The sequence below is a fragment of the Lepidochelys kempii genome, chromosome 5 (genome assembly GCF_965140265.1).
Source record: "Lepidochelys kempii isolate rLepKem1 chromosome 5, rLepKem1.hap2, whole genome shotgun sequence".
Classification (NCBI taxonomy): domain Eukaryota; kingdom Metazoa; phylum Chordata; order Testudines; family Cheloniidae; genus Lepidochelys; species Lepidochelys kempii.
The window spans coordinates 135,749,620-135,773,026 of record NC_133260.1 but is presented as its reverse complement, the minus strand read 5'-3'; the positions used below and the strand labels follow the sequence as shown (position 1 = coordinate 135,773,026).

Sequence of the window (23,407 nt, the reverse complement as noted above, 5' to 3'; positions counted from 1 at the left end):
AGGCGTGAGAGAGAGCACGTGTGTGCACATGCATGTAGCTGTGCGTGTTTGTGTGCACGTCGAGGTGTGTGTATTGAGAGAACGTGTGTGTGTCCATGTGGGTCTGTGTGAGTGTGTGTGTGCATCAACTCAGTGCTCAGTGTCTCTGCACTGTGCCACGTCGAGACAGAGTGAGGTGGGGTTTATGCCAGTTGAACTAATCAAGCTTTCCCCCGGGTTACACATCTGCAGTCAGACAGCATTTCTTATTATTCTGTTCACTTGGAGCACATAGGGAGATATACCCTGAATTTCTATTTGCCAACATGTCCTGCAGCCTCGGACCTGCTTCACTAAGTTGTTAAATAAGGGTAAAATTCTGCTCCGTGCTAGCTAAGTGCATCCTTATTAGGCAACTTCTGAGTTGCTCCCCAGGTCCTTTTTCCTTGTCTGGCAGAGAGGTGGGGCACAGGAATTGTGGCAGCCTCCCCTGAGAATCGTGTTGTGTCTCTACCCTGCAGAAGGAAATTCCTAATTCCATGAGCTGAGCTGAACAGAAAATCATAGAATCATAGAATATCAGGGTTGGAAGGGACCTCAGGAGGCCATCTAGTCCCACCCCCTGCTCAAAGCAGGACCAATCCCCAATTAAATCATCCCAGCCAGGGCTTTGTCAAGCCTGACCTTAAAAACCTCCAAGGAAGGAGATTCTACCACCTCCCTAGGTAACGCATTCCAGTGTTTCACCACCCTCCTAGTGAAAAAGTTTTTCCTAATATCCAACCTAAACCTCCCCCACTGCAACTTGAGACCATTACTCCTTGTCCTGTCCTCTTCCACCACTGAGAATAGTCTAGAACCATCCTCTCTGGAACCACCTCTCAGGTAGTTGAAAGCAGCTATCAAATCCCCCCTCATTCTTCTCTTCTGCAGACTAAACAATCCGAGTTCCCTCAGCCTCTCCTCATAAGTCATGTGTTCCAGACCCCTAATCATTTTTGTTGCCCTTCGCTGGACTCTCTCCAATTTATCCACATCCTTCTTGTAGTTTGGGGCCCAAAACTGGACACAGTACTCCAGATGAGGCCTCACCAATGTCGAATAGAGGGGAACGATCACGTCCCTCGATCTGCTCGCTATGCCCCTACTTATACATCCCAAAATGCCATTGGCCTTCTTGGCAACAAGGGCACACTGTTGACTCATATCCAGCTTCTCCTCCACTGTAACCCCTAGGTCCTTTTCCGCAGAACTGCTGCCTAGCCATTCGGTCCCTAGTCTGTAGCTGTGCATTGGGTTCTTCCGTCCTAACTGCAGGATCCTGCACTTATCCTTACTGAACCTCATCAGATTTCTTTTGGCCCAATCCTCCAATTTGTCTAGGTCCTTCTGTATCCTATCCCTGCCCTCCAGCGTATCTACCACTCCTCCCAGTTTAGTGTCATCCGCAAATTTGCTGAGAGTGCAATCCACACCATCCTCCAGATCATTTATGAAGATATTGAATAAAACCGGCCCCAGGACCGACCCTTGGGGCACTCCACTTGATACCGGCTGCCAACTAGACATGGAGCCATTGATCACTACCCGTTGAGCCCGACAATCTAGCCAACTTTTTACCCACCTTATAGTGCATTCATCCAGCCCATACTTCTTTAATACGCCAAGATTACCTGGAAACTCAAACTAACTAAAAGGAAAGTGACCAATTGCTTACCATTTGGGACAAATGTTCATCTCCCCTCTTAGGGTTTGCTTGTTTCTGTGATTGAGAGATCCAAGCCACATCACTCATTTGCCTGCGTAAGCTACCCTTAGGTTCAACATCCTGAGGTGAGCAGACACAATTAGCATCATGTAATGTAGAAGAAAAGCACAGTGAGTGGCAGCAGCATGTGCTCAGTCCCCTCCAAATACCCTGTCAGTAGAAGAATATCACTCTGGGGATGTCTACACTGTGATAAACACCCAGCAGCCCTGGGTCTCAAAGCCCCGGTCAGCTGACTCGGCCTTGTGGGGCTCCAGCAGGGCTATACAATTCCGATGTGGATGTTTGGGCTCTGGCTGGAGCCCAGCCTCCGAAGCCCTCCCCCCTTGCAGGGTCTCAGAGCCCCACTTGCAGCTGGAGCCAAACACCCATACCACAATTTCATAGCCCTGCGAGCCCCCGTCAGGTGACCTGGATCAGCTGCAGCTGTGCCGTGGCCTTTTATTGCACTGTAGACAGACCCTAAGGCCCCGAGCCTGCACACACGTGGCTATTCGTGTGAGTGCCTTAGTGACTTCGAACACGGTAGGTGAAGGTGAAGCATTTGTGTAAGTGTTTGCAGGAGCAGGGCCTCCGTTTTCAGAGAACTATTCTTATCTTCCTCAAGACTGATGGGAATACAAACTGGAAGAAACAAGGATCTCCCAGAAAGTCTCCATTCCATGTCAGGACCATCAAATAATCCCTAATTTGCATAACAGCAAATCCGTGCAAATTAGTAGCCTAGTGCTTCATCCTCAGGGGCGTGCAGTGACATTGCTAGTAAGGCAGGCAGCAACTTTGTAGGTGGCCGATAAAAAATAGCTCTGTTCTGTCATGGATGATTCAGCCTCACACTTGCCTGCCTTGTGTATTCAGCCCCGCACTTGCCTGCCTTGTGTACTCAGCCCCGCACTTGCCTGCCTTGTGTATTCCGCCCCGCACTTGCCTGCCTTGTGTACTCAGCCCCGCACTTGCATGCCTTGTGTACTCAGCCCCGCACTTGCCTGCCTTGTGTATTCCACCTTGCACTTGCATGGCTTGTGTATTCAGTCCCGCACTTGCCTGCCTTGTGTATTCCGCCCCGCACTTGCATGCCTTGTGTATTCAGCCCCGCACTTGCATGGCTTTTTAGTCTTTCATGCAGAAATGCAGCAGATCAACTCACCTGAAGAACTCAACAATGTTTCCATACAGCTATAGTCTAATTGATCTTATCTGCACATGTGGAGTTTTAGTAAATGCATGGTATCCAAATGCAAACCTCAAAGAACTAGGTTAAACATCTGTAGTGCGTTTAATCTAATCAACTGCCAGAATGTACAGCAGCATAATGTCTCAATAATAATTATTGAATTGTTGAGTCGTGCAGAAAGAGATGCTCCCTTCTGTACTTACATAATGGCAAGGCCCCATTAAAACCTGAGGTATTCAGTTCAATGCTTGCATGCCTGTTCAGTGACGTTCCACGAAATGGCATCCTGCATATGCCTTCGGGGGCCAGAAGGAATCATCCAAGGGGTTCAATCTGGCCTGCAGGCTGCCAGGTGAGCCATGTTTTAATTCTGGGCCATGCAATGCATGTGTTGCATACATCGATGGCATGCCCCTGCCCAGTTTATATGCATTAGCATTAAAGAATTATGTCAAAGTAGCAGCTAGAGGCCTGAATCAGGATCCATCACCTGCTGTGCTAGGTGCTGTACAAACACATATGGTACCATGGCCCCCGCCCCAAGAATCTTACAGTCAACATACCTGTGGTTTTTATGGGTTAACCTAGGTCCAACGCAGGATCTGATTCTAAGGGCCACATTAAAAAATAATAATTGTTGCCTAAATTGCCGTTGCAACCTCTAGAGGCAGAGGCAAGTCCTGCATCTGTGCCTTTACTTCTGCTTTTTGCCTGCAAGAGAAAATGCAGGTGTTGTGTCCCGCATGCGCCACACCTGTGGACGCGCAACAGGAGCGTATGCACATTTTACAAGGACACACTGCTAAGGCACCGGGGGGCCGGAGCCTGCGCCCTTTGAGCTCTCTGGTAAAGCTCCTGCTGACGACAGTAAGTGCGGGATCAGGCCCAGGAACTCCAGCATTAATTACATTTTTGCTTGGTGACAAATTGCCTCTGAGTGCAAATTAATAAAACTAGAAGCTAAAAAGCAAGCACCCTTCTCCCCTGCTGTCACAGTACTAGGCTGCTCGCTCCTCTGAACACAGAGCCGGGTAGAATTGCTAGAGAATCTTGCCTCAGCCCAGTAGGAATACATGACCTCGTGCAAGGGAGAGGAGCTTTGCCTTTCCCAGGGGAGGCCTGCCTGGGCCTGCAATTGTGCAGATATACTGACAAGAAACAGAAGGTCTAAACTTTTTTCCCCGCTTAATAACAAACTGGCTTCAATTAATATAAACAACCTTCCTTAACCCCTCCACAAGGCAGGAGGACGGATGAGTCATGAACTTGAACAGAAATGCTTTTTAGCAAACGTGTTGTAGAGGAATTGAAGTAATTATCCTGCGAGTGAGAAAACACAACTCCAGGAATGCCCCTGGATGTGCGCCAGCAGGTACCACCCAGCAAAGGTGCTGGCAGCTGTCCATCCGCACGCTGATGGTTTTGAGCACTGCGCTGGGATTCAGGAGATTGGATTCAGTTCCTGGTTCTACCACAGGCTCCTTGTGTGGCCTTGGATAGACCTGTGGCGCCAGCAGGCTAGGTGCCAGCTCATGCCAAGGTCCCCCTGTCTCAGCTGGACACTGACAGGTGCAGAGCCGGAATCTGCCTGGCTCACTCGTGGGTTCATATTGATAAAACAGGTATTATCGAGCGTTTCGTGATAGGCTCTATTGAGAGTTGGGAGTTGCTGCATGAATTAATCTCACTTCTAATACCTGTGTTCCATGTGGTCATGTAATATTGGAGTGGGTGTCATGTGAGCGCCTGTGACTATCTGAATTGCCATGCAGGAGAGGGACATTAATGAGCGTGAAGAGTGCTCTTCTGCAAAAATTGTTACGCCCCTTCCGAAAGCGGAGAGCCATCGATACCAGACAGGCTAGGGGTGCGGCTTACAACCGGAAACTCCCTCCATCTGGAGTGAGAAACCATCAGCAAAAGGACTAAAGACTCTTATTGTTGTTCCGCTCACCTCCCCGAACATGAGTCATGCAAGAGGACCCCTCTCATCCACTGAGTATGAGCACATGGCAGGAAGGGGATAAAAACCGCAGACCAAAGGAATTAAGGATCTCTGTGCTGCTGGAATTCTGGGGTGGGATGCAAGGTATTTCTAGGCATAAGCAGGAGATCCCCAGCCACTTAGCCTGGGTTAGCCCTAACGGTCAAATAGAGCTTGCAGGTGTGCCAGAAGCCTCTCTTACCTTTTGCAACCAAGCCAGAAGGAGGCACAGGAAGTTTATCTGAGCAACACGGTGGTTTCCTGTGGTGGCTGCATCAGACCCTGCTTGCACCTGCCTCCCACACCCAACCCTGTTCCTGCTTCACTCCTGGTTTCTGCCTCACCCCCTCCTTTGCTCCTGTTCCCACCATGCTCCTACTCTGTGCTTGATCCTTGCCTCTCCTCCAGTTCCTGCCCTTACCCCTCGCCTCCAGTCATGTGTTGCGAGTCCTAGTTCTGACTCTGTCTCTGGCTTGACGCCTGGCTCCGGTAACTGGCAGGAGACTCCGGTGCTGACCCTTGCTTTCATTCCCCACCCTGGATGCCTGCTCTGCCCACTAGGTCAGACCCCCTACACTCCAGTCCATAACAGGTATGATCACAATTCCCGTGCTGCCTGATCTATTGATTAAGGTATTAATTTGGTTTCCCCAATTAACAGTCTGTAATTTGGTAGCCTCTTGTCCTAAGATCAAGGCCAGTGTTATCAGAATTACTGCTGAGGGAGCCCGGGGGGACACAGCCACAACAACAGTCACGCTCAGGGAAGTAACTAAAAGTTTTATTTTTACAGTGATCAGGCCAATAAATCAAACAATCCAAACAAGTAAAGTGAGGTAACACAACTCTGTGAGAGCAACCCACACCATTACACATCTGTCCTCGCACTATCCTTGGGGAGCTCTAGAGATTGAGTCAGATCCTAGGCTGGCTACAGCATTGCCAGTGAAGAACTCCAAAGGCTGTACTAGAGACCAGATGTTTTATAGGCCTCGATGTCCCTCATGCAGATGTATGCATTGCTCTTCCCTCCTTACCATATCTTAACTTCCTCACCCTCATACTGTTGGGGTGTCCTTATCCTCTAGATTAGTGTATTCATTAGGTTAAGATCGTTAACATATACATCAATTGGATTACCATAGTTACTTGCAATTAAACATCTGCTAATATTCCCCTCCAAAAACTGGTACAAACTGTCTTCTTGTGGTTACCTGTCAGCCATTTGCAACACTTCTAATGCCATCTTGTGACTTATAGTCACTTTAGTTTACTCACTTATCCTAACTTACTAAGTAACTACAGCTACTTAGGCTGTAAACCTTATACCTAGGCCTCTTGATTAATCGCAGTTAATTCACGCGATTAACTAAACAAACATTAATCGTGCTTAATAGCACTGTTAAACAATAGAATACAAACTGAAATTTATTAAATATTTTTGGATGTTTTTCTACATTTTCAAATATATTGGTTTCTATGACAACACAGAATACAAAGTGTACAGTGCTCACTTTATATTATTATTTTTATTACAAATACAGAAACTCCTCACTTAATGCTGTAGTTATGTTCCTGAAAAATGTGACTTTAAGCGAAATGATGTTAAGCGAATCCAATTTCCCCATAAGAATTAATGTAGATGGGGGGAAGGGGGGGTCAGGTTCCAGGGAAATTTTTTTTTGCCAGACAAAAGGCGTTATACGCATTTTAAACAATTTTAAACAAGCAATTTAATACAGGTATTAAACAGGCTGGCAGCCCCCCTATCAACTCCCCTATGCCCCCCTGCCAGTTCCTTTCGCCCACCGGCGGACCCCATGGATCAGCACCTTCCCCCTGCTCCCCCCGCTCCTGCCCGCGGCAATCAACTGTCTTGTGGCATTCACGAGGCTGGGGGGAGGAGTGAGGACAGGGTGCGCAGCCTCCCACCTCCCTCCCCTGCTTCCTTGCAGCATTCAGGAGGCTGGGGGGAGCAAGAGGGGGCACGTAGGGGGCTGCCAGCCGTGGACAAAGCAGTGGATGTTATAGGGGAGCATTGCACAACTTTAAAGAGCATATTCTGTAATGGAGCAGGGACGTAAGATCGAAACAACGTTAAGCGAGAGGACGTTAAGTGGGGAGTTACTGTATTTGCATTATAAAATGATAAAAGAAATAGTATTATTCAATTCACCTCATACAGGTACTGTGGTGCAATCTCTTTATTGTAAAAGCTTAATTTACAAATGTAGATTTTTTTGTTACATAACTGCACTCAAAAACAAAACAGTGTAAAACTTTACAGCCTACAAGTCCACTCAGTCCTACATCTTGTTCAGCCAATTACTCAGACAAACAAGTTTGTTTACATTTATGGGAAATACTGCTGCCTGCTTCTTAATTACAATGTCACCTGAAAGTGAGAACAGGTGTTCGCCTGGCACTTTTGTAACCGGCGTTGCGAGGTATTTACGTGCCAGATGTGCTAAACATTCATATGCCCCTTCATGCTTTGGCCACCATTCCAGAGGACATGCTTCCATGCTAATGATGCTTGTTAAAAAAATAATGCATTAATTAAATTTGTGACTGAACTCCTTGGGGGAGAATTGTCTGTCTCCTGTTCTGTTTTACCTGCATTCTGCCATATAGTTCATGTTACAGCAGTCTCAGATGATGACCCAGCACATGTTCATTTTAAGAACAATTTCACAGCCGGTTTGACAAAATGCAAAGAAAGTATCCCCCCCCCCAAGCCTTTACACCCCCTTTCCTGGGGAGGCTTGAGAATAGACAAGATGAGCACAGACCAGCCTTGGATTTTTAACACCCAAAAAACCCAGTCAGATTCTTAAAAAACAGAACTTTATTACAAGAACAAAAAAGATAAGAGAACAACTCTGTAAGATCAGAAAGGAAGATAATTTACCGATAGTCAGATTCAAAACATAGAGAATCCCTCTAGGCAAATCCTTAAGTTACAAAAAGACACAAAACCAGGAATACACATGTCATAAATATAAAGGGAAGGGTAAACACCTCTAAAATCCCTCCTGGCCAGAGGAAAAACCCTTTCACCTGTAAAGGGTTAAGAAGGTAGGATAACTTCGTTGGTACCTGACCAAAATGACCAATGAGGAGACAAGATACTTTCAAAACTGGAGTGGGGAGAAACAAAGGCTCTCTCTGTCTGTGTGATGCTTTTGCCAGGAACAGAAAAGGAATGGAGTCTTAGAACTTAGTAAGTAATCTAGCTAGATATGTGTTAGATTCTGTTTTGTTTAAATGGCTGAGAAAATAAGCTGTGCTGAATGGAATGTATATTTCTGTTTTTGTGTCTTTTTGTAACTTAAAGTTTTGCCTAGAGGGATTCTCTAGGTTTTGAATCTGATTACCCTGTAAGGTATTTACCATCCTGATTTTACAGAGGTGATTCTTTTACTTTTTCTTCAATTAAAATTCTTCTTTTAAGAACCTGATTGCTTTTTCATTGTTCTTAAGATCCAAGGGTTTGGGTCTGTGTTCACCTATACAAATTGGTGAGGATTTTTATCAAGCCTTCCCCAGGAAAGGGGGTGTAGGGTTTGGGGAGGATTTTTGGGGGAAAGACGTTTCCAAGCTGGCTCTTTCCCGGTTATATGTCTGTTAGACGCTTGGTGGTGGCAGTAATAAAGTCCAAGGGCAAAAGGAAAAATAGTTTGTACCTTGGGGAAGTTTTAACCTAAGCTGGTAAAAATAAGCTTGGGAGTTTTCATGCAGGTCCCCACATCTGTACCCTAGAGTTCAGAGTGGGGAAGGAACCTTGACAAATGCATCTCTAGCTAGATTACTTACTAAGTTCTAAGACTCCATTCCTTTTCTGTTCCCAGCAAAAGCATCACACAGACAGAGAGAGCCTTTGTTTCTCCCCCCCTCCAGCTCTGAAAGTATCTTGTCTTCTCATTGGTCATTTTGGTCAGGTGCCAGCGAGGTTATCCTAGCTTCTTAACCCTTTACAGGTGAAAGGGTTTTTCCTCTGGCCAGGAGGGATTTTAGAGGTGTTTACCCTTCCCTTTATATATATGACGTGTATTCCTGGTTTTGTGACTTTTTGTAACTTAAGGTTTTGCCGAGAGGGATACTCTATGTTTTGAATCTGATTACCCTGTAAGGTATTTATCATCCTGATTTTACAGAGGTGATTCTTTTACTTTTTTTTTTCCTTCAGTAAAAATTCTTCTTTTAAGAACCTGATTGATTTTTTATTGTTCTTCAGATCCAAGGGTTTGGGTCTGTGTTCACCTATGGAAATTGGAGAGGATTTTTATCAAGCCTTCCCCAGGAAAAGGGGTGTAGGGTTTGGGGAGGATTTTGGGGGGAAAGACGTTTCCAAGTGGGCTCTTTCCCGGTTATATATTTGTTAGACACTTGGTGGTGGCAGCGATAAAGTCCAAGGGCAAAAGGTAAAATAGTTTGTACCTGGGGAAGTTTTAACCTAAGCTGGTAAAAAAAGCTTAGGGGGTTTTCATGCAGGTCCCCACATCTGTACCCTAGAGTTCAGAGTGGGGAAGGAACCTTGAAAATACATTTCCTCCAGCACAGCGAATTTCACAAGCCAAAACAAAGAAAACCTAACGCATTTTCTAGCTAGATTACTTACTAACTTTACCAGAGTTCGAGGCTTGCATCCTTGATCTGTTCCTGGCAAAGGTATCACAAAGACAGACAAAAGCCTCCCCCCTCCTCCAGATTTTAAAGTATCTGGTCCCCTCATTGGTCATTTTGGGTCAGGTGCCAGCCAGGTTACCCAAGCTTCTTAACCCTTTACAGGTAAAAGGACTTTGCCTCTGGCCAAGAGGGATTTTATAGCACTGTATACAGAAAGGTGGTTACCCCTTCCCTTTATATTTATGACACACACCCCAAATCACAGATAGTGTTGGACAGCTGGTTCCACACTGGCTGTGATTTCTTCCTGGAGCTCTAGGAGAAAACAGAGTTAATAAGACACATACACCTCTAAATATACTACTGACTATATAAAAACTAACAATATTTCCCACATTTCAAGGATGATTTTAACCAGTTGATTCTGGGAAACTTTCACGGGAGAGTGCATCAGCCACTTTGTTAGACATTGTATTTCAAAATCAAAATCTTGGAGAACTAAACTCCATTGAAGGAGTTTTTTGTTATTGTCCTTGACGGTGTGAAGCCACTTCAGCGCAGCATAGTCTGTTTGCAGGTGGAAACGCCGTCCCCAAACGTATGGGCGTAGTTTTTCCAGCGCGTAGACGATGGTGTAGCATTCCTTTTCGCTGATTGACCAGTGGCTTTCCCTCTCTGATAGTTTCTTGCTGAGAAACACGACAGAATGGAACTCTTGATCCGGTCCTTTCTGCATTAAAACTGCTCCCACACCACGCTCGGACACATCTGTGGTTACTAGGAACAGATTGTCAAAGTCTGGGGCCCTTAGGACAGGGTGAGACATGAGTGTCACTTTAAGCTGGTTAAAGGCCTTTTGACACTCTTCAGTCCACTGAACTTGTCAAGGTTCCTTCCTCACTCTGAACTCTAGGGTACAGATGTGGGGACCTGCATGAAAGACCCCCAAAGCATATTCTTACCAGCTTAGGTTAAAAACTTCCCCAAGGTACAAACTTTACCTTGAACCCTATGCTGCCAACACCAAGTGTTTTAAACAAAGAACTGGGAAAGAGCTCACTTGGAGACGTCTTCCCACAAAATATCCCCCCAAGCCCTACACCCCCTTTCCTGGGGAAGGCTTGATAAGAATCCTCACCAATTTGTACAGGTGAACACAGAACATAGAGACAGGTTTCAGAGTAGCAGCCATGTTAGTCTGTATTCGCAAAAAGAAAAGGAGTACTCCTTTTCTTTTTACAGAACATAGAGAATCCCTCTCAGCAAAACCTCAAGTTACAAAAAGACACAAAAACAGGAATATACATTCCCTCCAACACAGCGAATTTCACAAGCCAAAACAAAGAAAACCTAATGCATTTTCTGGCTAGATTACTTACTAACTTTACTGGAGTTGGAGGGCTTGCATCCTTGATTTGTTCCTGGCAAAGGTATCACACAGACAGATGTACCCTTTGATTCCCACCCCTCCAGATTTGAAAGTCTCTTGTCCCTTCATTGGTCATTTTGGCTCAGGTGCCAGCCAGGTTAGCTGAGCTTCTTAACCCTGTACACAGAAAGGTGGTTACCCTTCCCTTTAAATTTATGACACACGTCAATGGGCTGAAAGCCTCTCCCGACAGAGAAGCCATTGTAAATACGATGTGTTGTGTGCAGGAGGGTTCTGAGAGCGCACCCGCCTCGAGCCGTTGGCTGACTGCCATAAGGGCTCCCCAGGAGAGAGCAGTGTGATCGTGCAGAGTTCGCACAGACGGAAAGGGCCGGCATGTCGGCTGTGCCGCAAAGAAACAAGCAGGACTTCTCGAGCCAGTACCGGGTTTACAGTGGTTCCGGTGGTGCCGGGGCGCCAGGCCCACACTGGGAAGGGGCCCACAAAGGGTTAATCCAGCCTGGGCCACAGCCCAGCAACTCCCCAGCGCCCGCCGAACCCCTCAGGTTCAGTGCACAGGTGCAGCAGGGACTGGGTGTTGCAGGGTGTGCTGGCCGCTGTGTTCCGCTCGGGCCCTGGGACCTGCGCGGTCAGCTGCACTATGAGTCCCAGCATGCCCCGCACCACGCTACCAGCCGCCCCAGCGGAAGTGGGTAGAGCGGACCAAAAAGAAACCCCCCGCAAGGCGATGGCCTGGTGCAGGGAGAGGTTCCTGGCGCTCATCCCGCTGCACGCCCTCCCCCTTGGAGCTCCTGGCTTTCCCCCCCGAGTCTCCCCTCCTCTCCTGGGGCGGGGGGAGCTGGGGGCAGCCCCTGGGCACTGTCTTGACCCTGGGGGGGGTTGTCTGGGGTCCCTGGGAGCAGGGGGGCGGGGACAACAGGGCCTGTCAGTGCTGGTAGCCGCGCCCCCTGCCCATGGGAATGCCCAGAAACGGCCCCCTGCCCTCCGGGGAGGGAAGGGGGCGCAGCCCAGTGTTGGGGGAAAGGGGCAGTTGTGGGGCAAATCGGGGTGCGATGGGGGAGCTGGGGTGACTCTGTGTGGAGGGTGTAGGAGAAGCAGGGTGTTAAGGTGGGGCAAGGGGCAGAGGGAAGGAGGGGAGAGTGGCTTGAAGGTGGGGGTTGGCTCAGTGTATTTGTGGGGGGGGGTAGTAGAAGAGAGGGAGGTGACTGCCCTGGGGTGAAAGTGGGTGGGGGGGCAGTAGCAGGGAGATTGAGGAGAGCCTTTGTTAGGGGGTTAGTTGTGTGGGATGGGGACAGTAGGAGGGACGGGAGGGAGTGGCCAGGTGTGAAGTTTGGGGTAGGAGCTTGAGCCTGGATTGTGGTGGCGTTCGTGGTAAAGTGTGTCTCTCAGTGGCCCTTTCTCCCTGCAAAAGATGGGCACCAGCAATTTTCCTCCCCACACTCCGCCCCAAAGTTTTGTAAACATTATTGTACCAAAGTAGAAAATGCAGCTTTCAAAAAATGTATTTATGAAACATAACTTTGGAATGAGGAGGTGGTGGTGGGGAGATGCAGGTGTAACACCACTTACTGCTTCGTCCAGGCTTAATATAGCTCATAAGTGTCCTAATTAAGCACTTGTGTTCAGGGCCCCAAGCAGGCCCTGAGTGTTTAAAGAAAAAAGACAAAACTAACAAACAACCCCCCTCCCACACAAACCAAATTCAGTGGTGTTCTGGGTACACTGATGTTAGTCCAGTTTGTTCTCTATGGGCTGAGTGGAGGTCTCAGTGTGGCTTCAAATATCTTATTTTGTTTTTGAATAAATGTTTTCATTCCCATCCTGGCAACACCACATTTACTATGCCATCAATGGTGCTGTCACTCTGGGCTCACACTTGGAAGGGGCTCATCACAACCACATGGGGGCCCACAAATATGTTTGGTGCCGGGCCCACAAAAAATTAATCCAGCCCTGTCTCTAGCATGCCAGGTTTGACTCAGAAGGTGGTCTCTCATTGGTACTGGGACCTCAGCCTGCCCCGAGTAGAGCCTCCCAAACCACTGAAGAAATAAGGGAGCAGGTTTGTAAAGAAATACACAGTATGTTGGAAATGGAGATATATTAGAATTGGACAGTTCCTGTGCCTCACTAGTTGTTATGATTCCTACGGGAGCTGGGACTATAAGGTTTTGTGTTCATTATAGAAAGCTTAATGCTGTCACAGTACCTGACAACTATCCTATGCCCAGAATCGATATGTTAGATACTTTAGGCAAGGCAAAATACCTAGGTTGGTTAAAGGCTATTGAAAGTAGATTTTCTCCATGCTTTGCTGTCTAAAGGTATTTTCCATTACTGATATGGGACTTTGTGAGTACAAAGTGTTACCTTTTGGGTTCATTAATGCAGGAATCACTTTGCAGAGGCTCATTAATCAAGTGTTAAACAGATTACAAGACTTTGCATGGACTTAATATTGTTGATATTGCAATATATAGCAATTTGTGGTGATATCATAAAAACCATTTGGGAACTGTGGGAAACTTTTGGGAAAGGGGCAGCTTATACCGGAAGGATGGGCTCCACCAAAATGGAACCAGAATTCTGGCACTTAAAATTAAAAAGGTCATAGAGCAGTTTTTAAACTAAGGGCTGGAGGAAAGCCGATAAGGGCGGAGGAGCATGAGGTTCGGACAGAGACATCCCTTAGGGGAGGTTCTATTAATGGAGAGTCTCTATGTCCTTGTAAGGAGGAGAGGATGGAAGATGATAAAATACGGGTAGGCTCTGATGAGAAACAGTCAAATGAAAAAGAGTCCCATTCACTTACATCATGTTATGGCAGACAGCTAAAAAGTGACAAATTTTTAAAGTGCTTTTATACAAATGCTAGGAGTCTAAATAATAAGATTGAGTGAACTAGAGCGCCTTGTATTAAATGAGGATAGTGATATAATAGGTACCACAGAAACTTGGTGGAATGAGGATAATCAATGAGACACAGTGATACCAGGATACAAAATATATTGGAAGGACAGAACAGGTCGGGGGGGAGTGGCACTATATGTGAAAGAAAGCATAGAATCAAGTGTAGTAAAAATCTTAAATGAAGCAAACTGTACTGTCAAATCTCTGGATAGTAATTCCATGCTTAACAAAACTCAAAGACGTCCGTCTCACTGTAAAGGTGTCAAAGTGCAAAATGGAAGCTGCCAAAGTTCCTTACATAGGATACTGGGTGTGGGGGTGGCCAAATTTCTCCTTGAAAGTAGAAGCTTTGTTAACTGGCCCATACTCCAGAACAAAAATCAAGTCCAGTTTTTCATAGGTTTGGTTAACTATTACCAGAGATTGGCATGTAGGTTTAGTAATATTGTGTCTGCAATCACAGACTTGTGCAAAAAGCCAGACCCAAACAAAATTGTTTGGGCAAAGGCTTGTCAGGAAGGTTTTGATAAAGTAAAGAAAACCTTGTATGCAGTGGTGTTGTAGCCGTGTCGGTCCCAGGATATTAGAGAGACAGGGTGGATGTGGGAATATCTTTTATTGGACCAACTTTTGTTGGGGAGAGAGAGAAGCTTTTGAGTCACACAGAGCTCCTCTTCAGGTCAGGGACAGTTACTCCAAGTGTCACAGCTAAAGGCCAAGTGGAACACATTGTTTAGCGTGAGAACTTAGCATATAGTCGAAGGGACCAGTCAAGGTAGAGTGGCCCCGTTAACGCCTGTGCAGCCATAGGACAAAAAGGGGGGTTAATGGGTTAGAGATTGTTGTAATAAGCTGTAAATCTAGTGGAGAGGAGAAGCAAAAAGCCTCCTGTAGGGCATGGGGATATTAATGAAAACTTGGATCCTAATTTTGACTGAGAACCAGCTGCTCTGTCAAAACCTGAATCCTTGGGAGAAAATCTACTTTATAAAATAGGAATGATGCCATTAGTAATAGATGTAGGTCTGCATTTTCTGTTTTGTGTTATATGTGGAACCACTTCTCTTTCCACTCATTATCCTTTCTCAGTAGCTCTTAAACCTTAATCTTTGTTAATAAACTCATAGTTGTTTTCACGATAAGCAGATTCCAGTGCTGTGCTGTTATAAAGAGTCTGACCCTGAGTTGTTCCAGTCAAGCTGTGTGTACTTGGGCACAGCTTACCTGGTAATTACTGTGAGTGTCTGCTGACAGGCTGGGCCCTGAAGGGAGTGCTCTGAGGACCCGGCTTGGTGTGTACCTAGTGTTAGCTTGCATGCAGAGAGTGCGGCCTGCAGAGCACTGGAAGCCAGGTTTGTGGGGACAGAGGCTGGTGGTTTCAGGGAGCTGAACCACAGTAGGCACGGACAAGACTGCTTCCCGCTAAGGGCAGGGGGTGGCGTGGTGCCTGGGGACCCTGGGAAGTGTCACAGAGATATTCTACAGCCCTCTTCCAAAGCATTCTAGGGATACGCTGCTGGTCGTGTGGACCCCTACTACAGCGACGGCGGGCGGGGGGTTTGCATCGCTGTAGTGAATCCACCCCTCAAGAGGCAATAGCAAAGTCGATGTAAGAATTCCTCCATTGACTTAATTGTGTCTACACTGGGGCTTAGGTTGGCTTGACTACATTTCTCAAGGGGGTGAAGGACATAGCTAGGTTGACCTACGTTTTAGGTGTAGACCAGGCCCTAGTAAGACAGGGTTAGTGATCGTTGGAGAGTTCTACTACTGCCATCTGATGGCTGCGGGCTAAAATAGCAAGCCAGAGAATACATGATTAGCTAGTGGCTTCATCTTGGCTTGGTTTGTGGTTTGTATTAAGAAGAGAAAACCAATTAACAAATGCCTGGAGCAGCAAGGCAGTGAGGGTGGTGACTATGATGCAAACGTGCATAAAGAGAAGACTGGATTAGCTAGCAAAGCACAACAGACCCCCTCACTGATCTCCACTTCCTATTGTTTGTACAAATACACAGAGTCCTTGTGCATTTGTCTGCAAAGATTTCATAGTTACATCACATGACACAGACCTGACCTAAACAGACAGCTGGGGCTGAGGGTTCCCCTGGCGTGGGTAAATCCCCAGCTGGCATAAAGCTGCTGTAGCAAATCCTACACTCTCTCCCCAGGCCCAGCATACTGCAGGCCACTGGCAAGTACTATAATACAGAGCAGCCACGAGGCCGCTCTACTTATGCAGCACAAAATGGCCTCATGACTGGGAAGCTCCCAAAGTGGCTTGGAGCCAGCTTTGCACCTCTCCCCACCTGTGCTGACTGGTAGGGCTGAGACCCCACCCGCTGAGTCAAAGAGTTTAGAAAACTCCAGACACTTATGGCCAGACTGTCCCTGCCCCTGGCCCACACGTGCAGGACAGGAGGGCACAAGGAGCCTTCCTACTCTCAGCACATCCTGTGCAAGGGCTGAGGACACGTACAGCCTCTCCCTGTCCCTCAGCATGCACGTCACCCCGAAGGAGTTTTTGTACCACCCCTTGCCTGAGTTTCTGCTGGGGCAGTGCCATGAGGAGATGGGATGTGGTTGCCCTGAGGGTCCCTAGAGATCTCTTTGTGAGGACAGGGAAACGGAGCCCGCCCGGCATCCATGGGATGCCGAGAGCTTTGTTCAGACAGCTTCCTAAAACGGCAATGGGGCGTCGGGGGTGGAGCCTCAAACTGGGGCTGGGCTTCATGGATCCTGGGTCAGCAGGTGGAGGGCTGCAGCACGGCTGCTCCTGTGGACCCGGGTTCGAGGCCTGTGGGTCATGGCATCCCTGCGGGCCTGTTACATTCAACCCCAAGAAGCGGCACGTGGAGAGGAAAAGAGCAGTGAAGGTGGGTCCTCCAAGCGTGCCTAAAGAGGACGCTCCTTTGAGCAGCCATTTTGGAAACCACGGGGATCCGGTCTTCCAAGGGCTAGAGGGGCTAGCAACAGCCAATCCGGGCCCCGCTGGCGGGGGCAGGCCGGTGCCGGCTGGCGGAAGGGGCCTGCGCTCTCGGAGGCGGGAGGCGGGCGCCCTCGTGGCTGGCGGGCAGAGGGAGCAGGAGCCGGGGGGGGCTGGCGCGGAGGCTGGTCTGGAGAGCAGAGGCCCGGCAGGAAGAGGCCCGGGGATATCGTCGCCAAGGGACGGAGATCGCCGAGCGCGGCGGCTGTGCCCAGGGTCCCCGGGCTGGAGCCCGGAGGCGCGAGCGGGCCCAGGTTCCCCTACCAGCCGCAGGCAGGGTGCTGCCAACCCCAAGAACGGGACAGGGCTTATTTGGGAGCCCGAACAAAGAGCTGAATTTAAAGGGCCTGGGTCTGGGTGATGCGAGTGATGGCAAATAGACGGTTTCTCTATCGGGCTCTTTAGTACCCGAGAAGGGTTCACTCGGCCAGGGGCCTAAGCTGCTGAATACCCGCCGAGGTGGGCCAGAGCCTTCGTGGGGCACCCGGGTGAGAACGGCGTGTGGAACTGCACCCTGCCGCTCAGAGGCACTCGAGGTGCGTGCCCCGCCTCCTTGACACAGCCATGGGCGCCAAGTTTGTATAATTTTTGGTGGTGCCCAGAACGGGTCCAAGTCCTGCCCCCCCTCCATTGCCTTCTAAGCAGATATATATATTTAAAAATAACGTAAAAATGGACTGGAAACAGATTCCCTATATTGTACAATGTGGGGGGGGGGTGAGGAGTTTGGGGTGCAGGCAGGCTGCCTCAGGGCTGGGGCCAGAGGAGGACTCCCCCAGCCTTCTCCCCGCCGGCAGCAGTGAACTCTGGGGGAGGGGTCCCCTTCTTCCCGCCAGCCAGGCCCACCAATTGGGTGTGGGAGGTAAAGGGGGCAATTGCCCAGGGGCCTGGGCAATTTAAAAGAGTCCAGGGGCCCTGGCCGCTGCCAAGGTAGCTCTTCCTGTTCTGGGGAAAAACGTCTCTTGATTCAAAGATGCTTTGATATGCCCCGTGCAGGTTCTGGAGCAGCGGAGTTGGAAATACCACTGCCTCAGCCACCCCGAAACCTGCATGGGAAATAGAATCATTGAAGATCAGGGTTGGAGGAAACCTCAGGAGGTATCTAGTCCAACCCCCTGCTCAAAGCAGGGCCAATCCCCAACTAAATCATCCCACCCAAGACTTTGTCAAGCCTGACCTTAAAAACCGCTAAGGATGGAGATTCCACCACCTCCCTAGGTAACACATTCCAGTGCTTCACCACCCTCCTAGCAAAATAGTGTTTCCCAATATCCAGCCTAGACCTCCCCCACTGCAACTTGAGACCTTTGCTCCTTGTTCTGTCATCTGCCACGGCTGAGAACAGCCGACCTCCATCCTCCTTGGCACCTCCCTTCAAGTAGTTGAAGGCTGCTATCAAATCCCCCCCCCCCTCATTCTTCTCTTCTGTAGACTAAATAAGCCCAGTTCCCTCAGCCTCTCCTCATACGTCATGTGCCCCAGCCCCCTAATCATTTTTGTTGCTCTCCGCTGGACTCTCTCCAATTTGTCCACATCCCTTTTGTAGTGAGGGGACGCAATACTCCAGGTGTGGCCTCACCAGTGTTGAGTAGAGGGGAATAATCACTTCCCTCCATCTGCTGGCAGTGCTCCTACTAATACAGCCCAATATGCCCTTGGACTTCTTGGCAATAAGGGCACTCTGCTGACTCATATCCAGCTTCTCGTCCACTGTAATCCCCAGGTCCGTTTTTTGCTGAACTGCCTCTTAGCCAGTCGGTCCCCAGCCTGTAGCAGTGCATGGGATTCTTCCATCCTAAGTGCAGGACTCTGCACTTGTCCATGTTGAACCTCATCAGATTTCTTTTGGTCCATTCCTCTAATTTGTCTAGGTCACTTTGGACCCTATCCCTACCCTCCAGCATATCTACCTCTCCCCCCAGTTTAGTGTCATCTGCCAACTTGCTGAGGGTGCAATTAATCCCATCCTCCAGATCATTGATGAAGATGTTGAACAAAACCAGCCCCAGGACCGACCCCTGGGGCACTCCACTTGATACCGGCTGCCAACTAGACATTGAGCCGTTGATCACTACCCGTTGAGCCCGACGACCTAGCCAGCTTTCTATCCACTTTATAGTCCATTCATTCAATCCATACTTTTTTAACTTGCTGGCAAGAATACTGTGGGAGACTGTATCAAAACCTTTTCCAAAATCAAGGTATATCGTGGCCACCCCTTTCCCATATCCACAGAGCCAGTTATCTCATCATGGAAGGCAATCAGGTTGGTTGGGCATGACTTGCCCTTGGTGAATCAAAAGGGTCTTTGAATCAAGAGATGCTGCAGCTTTTCCCCAGAGCAGGTTGACATAGCTTACGGTGACCAAATGCCCCGATTTTATAGGAACAGTCCCAATTTTGGCGGCTTTTCCTTGTGTAAGCACCTATTACTCCCCACCCCGTCCTGATTTTTCACACTTTCTATCTGGTCACCTAGTCCAGCTGTCGCTGCCCTGGGGCTCCTCCAGGCAGGTGGGGGATGGGACTGTGGCAGGCCCAGGGCTCCTCTGGCGGGGGGGAGAGGAGGGCAGCACTCGGGGCTTCTCTGGGCAGGGGGGCTTGTGGCCCTGACGGAGGGAGGCGGGCAGGGGGTCCCTTGATTGATCTGTCCTGGGGCCCAGAATAGCTGTCGGTGGGCTGCTGCTGACAACACGCTCACCCCGCACCTCACCGCATGTGCTCCTAGGGCCTCTCTCCACCGGCCCTGGTGGAGGAAGAGGATGCTCCCTGTCAGCGAATGGCCTGACTGGTGAAGGGTCAGGGCCCAGGGGAGGGCTGCCATCACGTCTCATGTGCCTCCTTCCTCCACTGACTGCATCAGCAGCCGCCTCAGCCCACCCCACTCCCTTGTAGCTGGAGCGGTGGAGTGGCACTGGTGGGCGCAGCGTGGAAGGAGCCAACCAGCAGCCGGTGAGGGACGCTCTGCGGGAAGCACACAGGGGCGGGGCCAGGGGAGAGGCCCAGCCTGAACATTGGTGGAGCCAGGCCCTCGTGCTCTGAACATTGGTGGAGCACGGGCACCATGGGTCCATATGTACACAGCCACTCAGGCCAGTTAGTGTAGCTGAGTTCACTAGAGTGTCCTGCCAAGATTCAATGTGCCATACCAGGAGCAGAACCAAGCTGGCATAAAAAGCAGCACATGGACCAAGTATATCAGTGAGACCACCCTTAACTATGAGCAAACGCCCCATAGCCTCTTCCCCCACCCCCCCTCAAAATAGGGGCACAGCTAGCTAAAAGCACAGAATACTAGGAACATTCACATTGCCCAGAATCTCTCACATTGTCAAATCATAGAATCATAGAATCATAGAATATCAGGGTTGGAACGGACCCCAGAAGGTCATCTAGTCCAACCCCCTGCTCAAAGCAGGACCAATCCCCAATTAAATCATCCCAGCCAGGGCTTTGTCAAGCCTGACCTTAAAAATATCTAAGGAAGGAGATTCCACCACCTCCCTAGGTAACGCATTCCAGTGTTTCACCACCCTCCTAGTGAAAAAGTTTTTCCTAATATCCAACCTAAACCTCCCCCACTGCAACTTGAGACCATTACTCCTTGTTCTGTCATCAGCTACCATTGAGAACAGTCTAGAGCCATCCTCTTTGGAACCCCCTTTCAGGTAGTTGAAAGCCGCTATCAAATCTCCCTCATTCTTCTCTTCTGCAGACTAAACAATCCCAGTTCCCTCAGCCTCTCCACATAATTCATGTGTTCCAGTCCCCTAATCATTTTTGTTGCCCTCCGCTGGACATTTTCCAATTTTTCCACATCCTTCTTGTAGCGTGGGGCCCAAAACTGGACACAGTACTCCAGATGAGGCCTCACCAATGTCAAATAGAGGGAAACGATCACGTCCCTCGATCTGCTGGCAATGCCCCTACTTATACATCCCAAAGTGCCATTGGTCTTCTTGGCAACAAGGGCACACTGCTGACTCATATCCAGCTTCTCATCCACTGTCACCCCTAGGTCCTTTTCTGCAGAACTGCTGCCGAGCCATTTGGTCCCTAGTCTGTAGCGGTGCATGGGGTTCTTCCGTCCTAAGTGCAGGACTCTGCACTTGTCCTTGTTGAACCTCATCAGATTTCTTTTGGACTAATCCTCTAATTAGTCTAGGTCCCTGTGTATCCTATCTCTAACCTCCAGTGTATCTACCTCTCCTCCCAGTTTAGTGTCATCTGCAAACTTGCTGAGGGTGCAATCTACACCATCCTCCAGATCATTTATGAAGATATTGAACAAAATCAGCCCGAGGACCAACCCTTGGGGCACTCCACTTGATACCAGCTGCCAACTAGACATGGAGCCATTGATCACTACCCGTTGAGCCAGACAATCTAGCCAACTTTCTGTCCACCTTATAGTCCATTCATCCAGCCCATACTTCTTTAACTTACTGACAAGAATACTGTGGGAGACCGTGTCAAAAGCTTTGCTAAAGTCAAGGAACAACACGTTCACCGCTTTCCCTTCATCCACAGAACCAGTTATCTCGTCATAGAAGGCAATTAGATTAGTCAGGCATGATTTGCCCTTGGTGAATCCATGCTGACTGTTCCTGATCACTTTCCTCTCCTCTAAGTGCTTCAAAATTGATTCCTTGCGGACCTGCTCCATGATTTTTCCAGGGACTTAGGTGAGGGTGACTGGCCTGTAGTTCCCAGGATCCTCCTTCCCTTTTTTAAAGATGGGCACTACATTAGCCTTTTTCTAGTCGTCCGGGACTTCCCTGGATCGCCATGAGTTTTCAAAGATAATGGCCAATGGCTCTGCAATCACATCCGCCAACTCCTTTAGCACTCTTGGATGCAGCACATCCGGCCCCATGGACTTGTGCTCGTCCAGCTTTTCTAAATAGTCCCGAACCACTTCTTTCTCCACAGAGGGCTGGTCACCTCCTCCCCATGCTGTGCTGCCCAGTGTAGTAGTCTGGGAGCTGACCTTGTCCGTGAAGATAGAGGCAAAAAAAGCACTGAGTACATTAGCTTTTTCCACATCCTCTGTCCCTAGGTTGCCTCCCCTCATTCATTAAGGGGCCCCCACTTTCCTTGACTGTCTTCTTGTTGCTAACATACCTGAAGAAACCCTTCTTGTTACTCTTAACATCTCTTTTCAGAGTAACAGCCGTGTTAGTCTGTATTCGCAAAAAGAAAAGGAGTACTTGTGGCACCTTAGAGACTAACCAATTTATTAGAGCATGAGCTTTCGTGAGCTACAGCTCACTTCATCGGATGCATAAAAGTGGAAAATGCAGTGAGGATGTTTTTATACCCACAGACCATGAAAAAATGGGTGTTTATCACTACAAAAGGTTTTCTCTCCCCCCACCCCACAATTGTAAGGAGAGTGATCACTATACATAAGCTATTACCAGCAGGAGAGTGGGGTGGGGGGAGAGAAAAGCTTTTGCAGTGGTAAACACCTATTTTTTCATGCTTTGTGTGTATAAAAAGATCTTCTATACTTTCCACAGTATGCATCCGATAAAGTGAGCTGTAGCTCATGAAAGCTTATGCTCAAATAAATTGGTTCGTCTCTAAGGTGCCCCAAGTCCTCCTGTTCTTAACGTCTCTTGCTGGCTGCAACTCCAGGTGTGATTTGGCCTTCCTGATTTCACTGCTGCAAGCCCGAGCGGTATTTTTATTCCTACGGCAAGCTGTGCTCTGAGGGATGGCTGTGTCGTACCAATAGCTACTGCAAGGTTGTTGCAAACACGGTGTTTGAGTTGTATGAACTCAGACATGGGGACTTACTATCACAATTACTGATGCTACCACGAGGTGTCGCTGCTGGCCTGGGTGCCAAATGCATTCACTAATTCAGAGCAAGAGGCTGGAGTGGATGTCACCCATAGCGCTGACCAGTATTATGCAATACTGCAAGGGACAGACATTTTGAAGGGCACTTCCTTCCTTTCAGAGGAGCAGCCGTGTTAGTCTGTCTTCGCAAAAAGAACAGGAGGACGTGTGGCCCCTTAGAGACGAACCCATTTATTTGAGCGTGAGCTTTCATGAGCTACAGCATGCATCCGATGAAGTGAGCTGTAGCTCACGAAAGCTCATGCTCAAATAAATGGGTTCGTCTCTAAGGTGCCACACGTCCTCCTGTTCTTTTTACTTCCTTCCTTGTGTGCCATGTGACATGAGTACTACCAAAGCACCCCCAGACTGCACACAGGCTGCAGACACCCCCCCCCCCAGCAGTTAATTCAGAAGGGAGCCGGGCTGTTCTGGAGCAGCCAGTGTGTCCAGCCGGATGTATGGAAAGTGTTCTGTCAGGAAGTATTTCTGCTGTGGGATTTTACTGTGGCAAAGGCTGTCTGCATGTCCTCAAACAAGCCTCTCTCAGCCCAGTCCTTCCGCTGCCCTTGTTTGCCCCAGGAAGGGCCAAGCCCTTGTGTGGGAGGGAACTGGGCAGCAAGACTTGAGTGGACCGTTCCAGCAGTTAGGATTATGGGAGCTGTGTTCTCAGCAGGTCTGTACCATGAAAGGTGCTAGGAATGGAGGGGGCATGGTAAATCCCTGTCCATATGTACCCA

The 23,407-nt window shown here is 48.7% G+C and overlaps 1 protein-coding gene across 2 annotated transcripts in view; it reads right to left on the bottom strand.

Moving 5' to 3' along the window:
• Window positions 1-23,407, bottom strand: part of HEMGN (hemogen) — a 44,055-nt gene that overhangs the window by 3,769 nt on the left and 16,879 nt on the right. The window contains exons 5-6 of one of the 2 annotated variants that reach the window (XR_012159192.1): window positions 3,485-3,632; window positions 1,697-1,807 (exon numbers count right to left, since the gene is read on the bottom strand). The gene's annotated coding sequence lies outside the window, so the exon portion shown is untranslated. The remainder of the gene's footprint in view (window positions 1-1,696; window positions 1,808-3,484; window positions 3,633-23,407) is intronic. The other variant, XR_012159191.1, reaches the window with a different exon arrangement.